Source organism: Beta vulgaris, chromosome 1, assembly GCF_026745355.1.
Source record: "Beta vulgaris subsp. vulgaris cultivar EL10 chromosome 1, EL10.2, whole genome shotgun sequence".
NCBI classification, from domain to species: Eukaryota; Viridiplantae; Streptophyta; class Magnoliopsida; order Caryophyllales; family Amaranthaceae; genus Beta; species Beta vulgaris.
This window is the reverse complement of record NC_079202.1, coordinates 46723658-46732587: the sequence shown is the minus strand read 5'-3', so window position 1 is coordinate 46732587 and position 8930 is coordinate 46723658. Positions and strand designations below refer to the sequence as shown.

Here is an 8930-nt window from a genome sequence, read left to right as displayed (position 1 = left end):
CGACAAATCAAAAAATTCACAATATACCCTCAATGTTTCAACAATTCACCATATACCCCTGACTTTTCATTTTTGTGCACCAAATACCCTTTTTCTAACGGACGTTAGGTTGCCATTTGCTTTATTTACAATTTTGCCATCATTATTCACTAACCCTAATTTAAACCCTAATCCCTAACCCTAATTTAAATACTAACCCTAAAATCTAAACCCTAATCTTAACCCTAAGCCCAACCCCCTCCCCTTCCCCTCCCCCTCCACCATCCCCCCCACCCCTCCCCCTCCCTGCCCTCTACCGCAGCCTCCAACCCCTCCCCCTCCCCTCCCTCTGCCGCAGTAGCCAACCCTCCCCTCCCCTCAACTCCCCGCCGCAGCCCCTCCCCCACCCCTCCACTGCCACTGCCCCAACTGTTACTCCTCCTGTCGATTTCCCCTGCCTTCCCCGTCGATTTCCCCTCCCTTCCCCGTCGATTTCCCCTCCCCTTCCCCATCGATTTTCCCTTCCCCGTCGCCTGCGCTTAGCTCGCTGGAGCTTTACTTCCTCGCTCTCTCTCCTGGGTCGCTGCTTTGCCATGGTTGTGTCTCGTGCCGTTGTGTCGACGGGGAAGGGGAGGAGGAAATTGACGGGTAAGGGGAGGGGCTGCGACGCCTGCGACGGTGGAGGGGAGGGGAAGGGTTGGGGTCTGTGGGGATGCTGTCTCGACGGGGAAGGGGAGAGGAGGAAATCGGCAGGGATGAGGAGGAGGAAATCGACGGGAAGGAGGAGGAGGAAATCGGCGGCGAGGGGTGAGGAGGGGCAGCGGCGGTGGAGTAGGAAATCTACGGGGAGGGGAGGGGAGGGGAGGGGGCTGTGGCGGTGGAGTGGAGTGGAGGAGGAGGGGTGGGGGCTGTGGCGGTGGAGTGGAGTGGAGGAGGAGGGGTGGGGGCTGAGGTGGATGGGAGGGGGGAGGGTGGGGCTGGGCTGTCATGGGCTTAGGGTTATGGGTGTGTTAGGGTTTAGGGTTAGGGTTATAATTAGGGTTAGAATTATGTTTAGGGTATTAGGATCTTAGGGTTAGTAGTTAATGGTGGCAATATCGTAAATAAAGCTAACGGTCACTTAACATCCGTTAGAAAAAGGGCATCTGGTGCACAGTTTTGAAAAGTCAGGGGTATATGGTGAATTGTTGAAACATTGAGGGTATATTGTGAAGTTTTTGATTTGTCAGGGGTATTTGGTGAAATAACCGTAGTATAAACATGGCATATTTATAATAGTTTTATTTATTACCAGAACTTCGTTTCTCTTCAATTATAAGTTTTCGTTGGTGCCTTGCTATCTTTGATGCATGTTCTTTATCTAACGCACATAATTTCACAAAATATCAATAGATTGTTTATACAGTAACATTATTAGACAAATTAACAATCAAAAAGTTAATAATTTAGTATAAACAAACCGATACTAATTTGTGTTATAGCACTTAATGGAGATTGAGTTGTCACGTGCACATCACAACTAATATCTTGTGAACTTGAAGATGGTAGACTTGTCGAAAATACTGCATTAAGAATAATGTTACATTACTATCTTGCAAGTAATACGGTTTCAAAGTAAAAGAAATTATATACACTCACCATTAGGAATCGGAGTTACGTACGAATTAGTAGAGAAGTTTGTAATTGTCGACGATAAAGGAGATAATCCATAAGTTGAGGAAAACGCTTATAATGGGAAGACAATAAACATGTTAGTTGCATATATAAAAACAAAAGGATAACTAATTATTGTCCAAAATGGTTGGATGATATGTGTTAACTACTTAATCTAATTGCAATTTATACCTGATGAAGATCCGTTAAGAGGTAAGTTGGTTGTCGTGGCCATTAAATTTCGTGATCGTATAGGAGCAGAGTTACGCGTAAATCTTGCACGCTTTTCTAACATAATAAACTTCCTCTTTTGTCTTGCATATTTTTGTTGAGCTTCTTTTGATAACAGTTGATTGAGTGGATGAGTGGTAACTAAAATAAGAAATGTTTTCCACGTTAAAATCCAAAATTTGTACGTATATTTAGATGGTTTTGTATTCATATGTACGTTCAATGAAATTAATGTTATAATTCTACTTATGTTATAGTAAGTTGTTCTTGTCAAAGTATAACAATAAGCAAATTAAAATAGTTAACATATAAGAATTAAGGTGTAGTATACTAAAAGCGAACTTTGAAATTCCACGTTTGCTCAATAACATAAACATTCAGTCATTTATATTGTTAATTTACAAATTAAATAATATAAATTTAGCATGAATTAACAATTTTTTAAATATGTATATGAAACAATATTGAATGGATGATAATAACAAATTGATTAGTTTACATAAAATAACACTTACGAATGAAATATGTTTAGAATGCTTAATGAGAAGGACATGACATTTCTATATTCTATAAAAAATTTGTAAATACATAGTATGATTTCCAAGCCCAATATAGATATATATATATATATATATACTTCCTTTAAAGCCCATTATACATTTCCATGTAAACATAACCGTAATATGATACTCTTGATATACTACCTAATATTACCTAAGCTAAATCTTAAATACCTAAACATATGTTAACCTACATATAACTTATATCAGTGTAACTATTAAAAAAAATTTTATGACGTATAACAATGATTTATAAATAGTTGCGACGACAATTATTTATTTAGGCATAAAGTGATTTATTTAATGTGGCCTTATAATAATATAACTTGTTTTTAAAGCGCATTATACATTTACACCTAAACATAATATTTACTATAATAAGATTTCCAAGCCAAATATAAATACACAATTATATATATATATATATATTATATATATATTATATATAATATATATATAATATATATATATATATAATATATATAATATATATATATATATAATTATATATTATATATATCTCTTTAATTATAAAGCCCAAGATACATTTCCATTTCCATTATACATAATTATTTACTATAATACTCTATTTATACTACCTAATACTACCTAACACAAACATTAAAAACCTAAGTATATATATAATTCCATCAAAACCAAATGCACCAAACCAAACATTTTCTCATTCATTTGGCCGTTCATATTCCCTCTCTCTCTCTCTCTCTCTCTCTCTCTCTCTCTAATTTATCTCGAAGATTCATTTCCAACATCTCGAACATGCATGAACATATTCTCATAAAAAATGGCAACTTTCCTTCTCTTCTATATTTTCTAGATTTTTTTAAAGCTATTTACACAACAAAAATAAATTCGATTAACAAAGAAGACAGCAGAAAGTTTTAAGATCATCCGAAAAGGGGATTTATAAATTGGGGAGTTCAATTTCGGAAATTTTTATGCAAACCGGAAAAAAAGTTCATTGCCATTGATGAAGAATTGAAGAAACGAATTACAGGTGTAGTTCATATTAGTTCATGAGTATATGATTATATTAGTTCATGAGTATGAAAATTTTGTAGATCTTCAATTTTTTGCTTAAAAAACAGTAAATTAAAAACATGCATCTATATCCTCTATTTGTTTTTCTTTCGTTTTTAGTTTATATGAATCTAGATTTTTTTTTTCGCATGCATGTGACCAAAAAAAAGAATTAGATGAAAATATTACGATATCTGAATATCTAATTTGTGTTTTCCTTATACTTTACATGGTGATCTATATATTTTGTTGATAATTTTTATGGTTAAATACATTAAAAAAATCAGTTTTGCATTAAAATAATGAACGTATTAAATGGTTTTGACTCTACCTTTCTCGCAACCAAATTGCACAGAAATTTATGATATTGTGTAATATTGTTAAAAGTTAATTTTTTTTACTATTTACAACCTATATTATTTCATGAATATATGATTTAAGATTCAATCTTAAATCGGTTCTTAAAATTTGCATGCATATCCTCTATTTGTTTTTCTTTCGTTTTTAGTTTGTATGAATCTAGATATTTTTTTTCACATGCAAGTGACAAAAAAAAGAATTAGCTGTAAATATTACGAAATTTGAATATCTAATTTAAGTAGAAATATCATAATACCATTTAAATTTTGCATTTTTGCTAATTATTTCCTATATTATTTCATGAATATATCATTAATTAATCAATCTTAAATTATACCTTTTTTAAAAACCGTAGAATTAAAAACTAAAGTGTATCCTAAAGTGCTTTATTGTTAAATATAAGCTTAAAGAAAAAATGATTTCTCGCATGCATGTCACCAAAATTAGCTTTAGATTAATAAAAATAATATATAATTTTAAAAATAAAAATCGTAGTAAATAATCATATATCATTTAAAAAATAGTTTTTTTAAAAATAATATCATTTCGTAGAAAAACAACAGTTAAGCATTAAAATAATAAACGTATTAAATAGTTTTGACTCTACATTTCTCGCAACTAAATTGCACAGAAAATTATGAAATTATGTAATATTGTTAAAAGTTAAATTTTTTTACTATTTACAACCTATATTATTTCATGAATATATGATTAATGCATCAATCTTAAATTACAATTATATTTGCATGCATATCATCAATTTAATTTTTTTCCGTATTTAATATGTATGCATCTGTAATTTTTCTCGCATGCATGTCACAAAAGTACGAAATATAAAATAAGTAAAAATATCATAATATCATTTAAAATTTTGCATTTTTTCTAATTATTTCCCATATTATTTCATGAATATATCATTAATTAATCAATCTAAAATTATACCTTTTTAAAAATCGTAGAATTAAAAACTAAAGTGTATCCTAAAGTGCTTTATTGTTAAATATAAGCTTAAAGAAAAAATAATTTCTCGCATGAAAGTCACCAAAATTAGCTTTAGATTAATAAATAATAATATATAATTTTAAAAATAAAAATCGTAGTAAATAATCATATATCGTTTACAAAATAATTTTTAAAAAATAATATCATTTGGATAATAATTTATGAATGTATGAAATATCTATCCATAGATATAGGTATAGAATCGAATGTTAATTAAAAAAGTAGGTGATAATATGTAGTTGATCCTTTAAATCAAGTAGTTCATATCCTTAATCGTATATCCTTAAAAGTAATTTTTTTCAATTTCATATTATGTTCTGATTTTATAAATTTAGTTGATAATATTTATGATTTAATAGATTAATAAATAATCATAAATCCTTGATAATATGTAGTTGATTCTATAAAAAGTAGTTGATATCCTTAATCGTATTTTCTTAAAATTTTATTTTTTTCAATTGTATATTATGTTCTGATTTTATAAATGTAGTTGATAATATTTATGATTTAATAGATAAAAAAATAATCATAAATATTTTTTTAAAAAATATCGTTAAATACATAAGCTAAGCTATGTTTGTTTTTTTTTGGAGGGTTTGCTTTGGATGCAAAGGATGGTGGCCATTGAACAAATAATGTGAGATGAAAAGGTAGTCTTTTCTTTTCCTCTTTATAATTATTAATAATTATATACTTTATATACATGATAAATATAAGATATACTAAATTACCTTGACTTATGTATGTTATAGTAAGCACATTTCATGATGAATAACTTTATTTGTTTAGTCAATGTTTGATTATTCCATAAAAACTGTACAAATATGAATATAAAAAAAATGTGAGAAAGTAGTTTATATTGTTTCACATCTTCTTGAAAATTTGTTTTGATTTAATTTTAGATGGAGTAGAAAATGTTAATATATATATATGGGAAATAGTAATAGAATTCAACCATTTATGTTTGCATTAGTTTAAAAACGCGATATAATATTTTACTATCATGAGTAAGTAAGACGACATCAGAAAATATATACACTACAAATAAAAAAACTTGGCAAACACCATTAGTCTATTACAACATATGAAACATGGAGTCCTGATGAATATGTTGGTGTACATAATAATAAGATTAAGTAGTTTGAATACAAATGTATACACATAATATATGCCAACATACTAATCCTAAAATTATACTATACATTTATACTAACCAACAATACATACCATTAGGAAATATTAATTTCAGGAGATAAAAGAATGGGTACACTCAATTCCTGTGTTTTCCTTTTATTTTCAATCAAGCTTCCCTTCCTCCTTCCCCTACTGACCTTGTCATCATCATTTGTATTAGACGCTGTCTTTGTATGTAGATCATTATCTCTATTGTTACCTGGAATTAATATGTTTAATATAATATGGCTTAGTTAATGTCAATTCACAACTATGTTTAAAATAAGTAACTATATAATGAAAAAAAGAATTGCAAATCAACTTACCATTAGAAATGTCAATTAAAGGAGTTCTCTCAGTCGAAAAATTTGACCATTGGCTTCTACTTCGCTTATCGTTCAAAATTGATTTCCTCCTTTGCATAGCAACCTTTGCATCATGAAGTTGATTTGAATTGTTACACACAATTGGTGTATTGCCACCAAAATCGTTTTCTTTTCCGTAATCTGAAGGTTTCTTTACGCGTTTACTATTAGAGGAACTCATTTCTCTAATTATTTTTTATTAACGCAAAAAAATATGGTGTAATTCAAAAGATAAGAACACTATATAATTAATTTGTCTAAATGACCATGAAGAATATATGTGCGTTTTTAGTGGAGTGGAGGTATTATATAGACTCTAATATGCTAAAGTTTCTTAGTAGTTATATATCTTATTATATATATAGAGTCTAATATGCTAAAGTTTCCTTAGAATATGGTGGAGTGATCTAAAGTATCTTTAAATAAATATTATGTGAGCAATGGTTATTAGGAATATCATATAATAGGAAAAAAAATAAGATTTCCGAATAAATAAAAGACTCAATTCCTATTATTAAGCTTGTCAATATCTCCCACGTTTGGAAACAAAATTGTCATGATCATATATAGGTTTAAAAACGTAATTAGGGCCTTTTAATTAAGTTGATTTGATGCGCATTTAGAAAACTTGCCTAAATTTCTATAGTTAGTTATTTAGGAATAATAACGTGTTTTATATAATTTGTTTTATAATAATTGATATTGTTTTCCTATTATGAAATATGTTAAAGTAGTGGATTTATATGCACCGTTCCTGATTTATGCACGCCTTTTAATATATTAATATAGATGATTAAAGTAGTGGATTAAACTCGAAGCAATTGAAGGAGTAAGGGCTGGGGGCAGTTTGGGAGTACAATTGTACAACAAAACAGTTGGACAAAGATGTAAAATGTGATAATATCATCATATCTACTATGAACTATGAAGATTACATTGTAATCTGACATGTGGGAAGAAGATAACAGCAATTGAGCCTCTCTCTTGGTAAGATATACTAGTTGTCATCTGCCCTTTCACTTTCTAGTTTCTGGTGGACCAGCTTGTCTATTTTTCTTTGGGTTTTTCTTCTTCAGTTAAGGCCCAGATTCCATTCAGCAATTGAATTTATGCAAGTGTGCAACCACTATTACCAAAAATACCCACCCCGTTTTAGTACGACTTCTATATGATTGATAAATAAATTAGCTCAATCACTTTACATTATTATGACAAAATCCCAATCAATGTCTCCCATGAACTGAAATGGGGCTTCATGGTCTCCAAATCACTGTGACATATTGTACTAACCAATGAATACAATTTTTTTACCTGCCTAATTTATGTAAACATGCCCACTAAATTGCAAAGGCTACACATACACTAGGTGTATATGAGCTACAAATATACTAAGTATAGTGTTATTACTAAAGTTTATATATTGTGTAGGGGGTAAACTACCTCAATCCTGGAGCGAGTTGATTTATTTAAAAATCAAGTTCAATCCCGACATTATTTTTGTACTTGAAACTTTAACTAATAACGCCAATAGCAAACGCATTCTAAAGACGTTGCATTTTCATAATACCCTCATAGTCGATCCCATTAATCATTCGGGCGGCATCTGGGTATGTTAGAATAATAACAATCTTGCCCTCCATAATCACACTATACATGAAAGGCTAGTTCATTAGAAATTCAATACAAACCCACAAACAAAATGTATTCAATTTATCGGGACTTATTGCCCGCACAACCTGCCGACAAAGGTATCTTCTGGACATTTCTCAATCAAACCTTACTATAGGTGCCATGCCCGTGGCTCCTTATTGGCGACTTCAACGAGATGTTCCTTCACCAAGATAAACTTGGGGGTGCTTCAATTAAAAATAGTCAACTTCAACGCCTTCCCCATCTAATACGAACTCAATCCGCCATCGATGTTCCTTGTCATCACCAAGCTTACTCCTGGAAAGGACTGGCCCGCATTGGGCCAATTTATGAACGACTTAACCGGGCACTCTCTCATCCGCAATTTCAACATGAATTTAACCAAAGCACCTTGACCTATGGCAATTTCACAGTATCAGATAATGCACCTATTTTATTTTCTAGCAATCCAACGCCTCTAACCCACGCTCCCCCGTTTAGATTTCAAAACTTCTGGGTCATAGTCAAGGATTCTCACTCTCTTGTCCGGTATCATTAGCCTACTCAAATTACAGGCTCCCGCTTCTATCGTGTACAACAAAAACTTCAACTTGTCAAAGCTGCCTTAAAGTCTTGGGCTAAACGCAAGTATAAGCACACAACTAATAAATTACTATGTAATGACGAGAAAATTCAAGAACTATAAACTAAGGTTTAGACACAACCTTTTAATAACATCTGGATCAAACATATTAACCGCCTTATCCTAGAACGCGAGAAATTACTCCTCTTCACTCAGAAAGCTTGGGTCCATTCCGCCTGTAAAACATGGCTCACCCAAGGGGATCTTAACTCTAGATCTTCCATAACAAAATGAAACAAATCCGAACGCACTCCACCATCTTTCGCTTGAAAAATGAGGTAGGCCAATGGGTCGACT

General features: G+C 31.4%; 1 long non-coding RNA gene across 1 annotated transcript; it reads left to right on the top strand.

The window, feature by feature from the left end:
- The first annotated feature begins 4773 nt into the window (after positions 1–4773).
- LOC130591008 (uncharacterized) lies at positions 4774–7380 on the top strand. Its single transcript, XR_008968887.1, has 2 exons — positions 4774–5473; positions 7151–7380. It is a non-coding gene; the product is annotated as an uncharacterized LOC130591008 (long non-coding RNA).
- The last annotated feature ends 1550 nt before the right edge of the window (positions 7381–8930 follow it).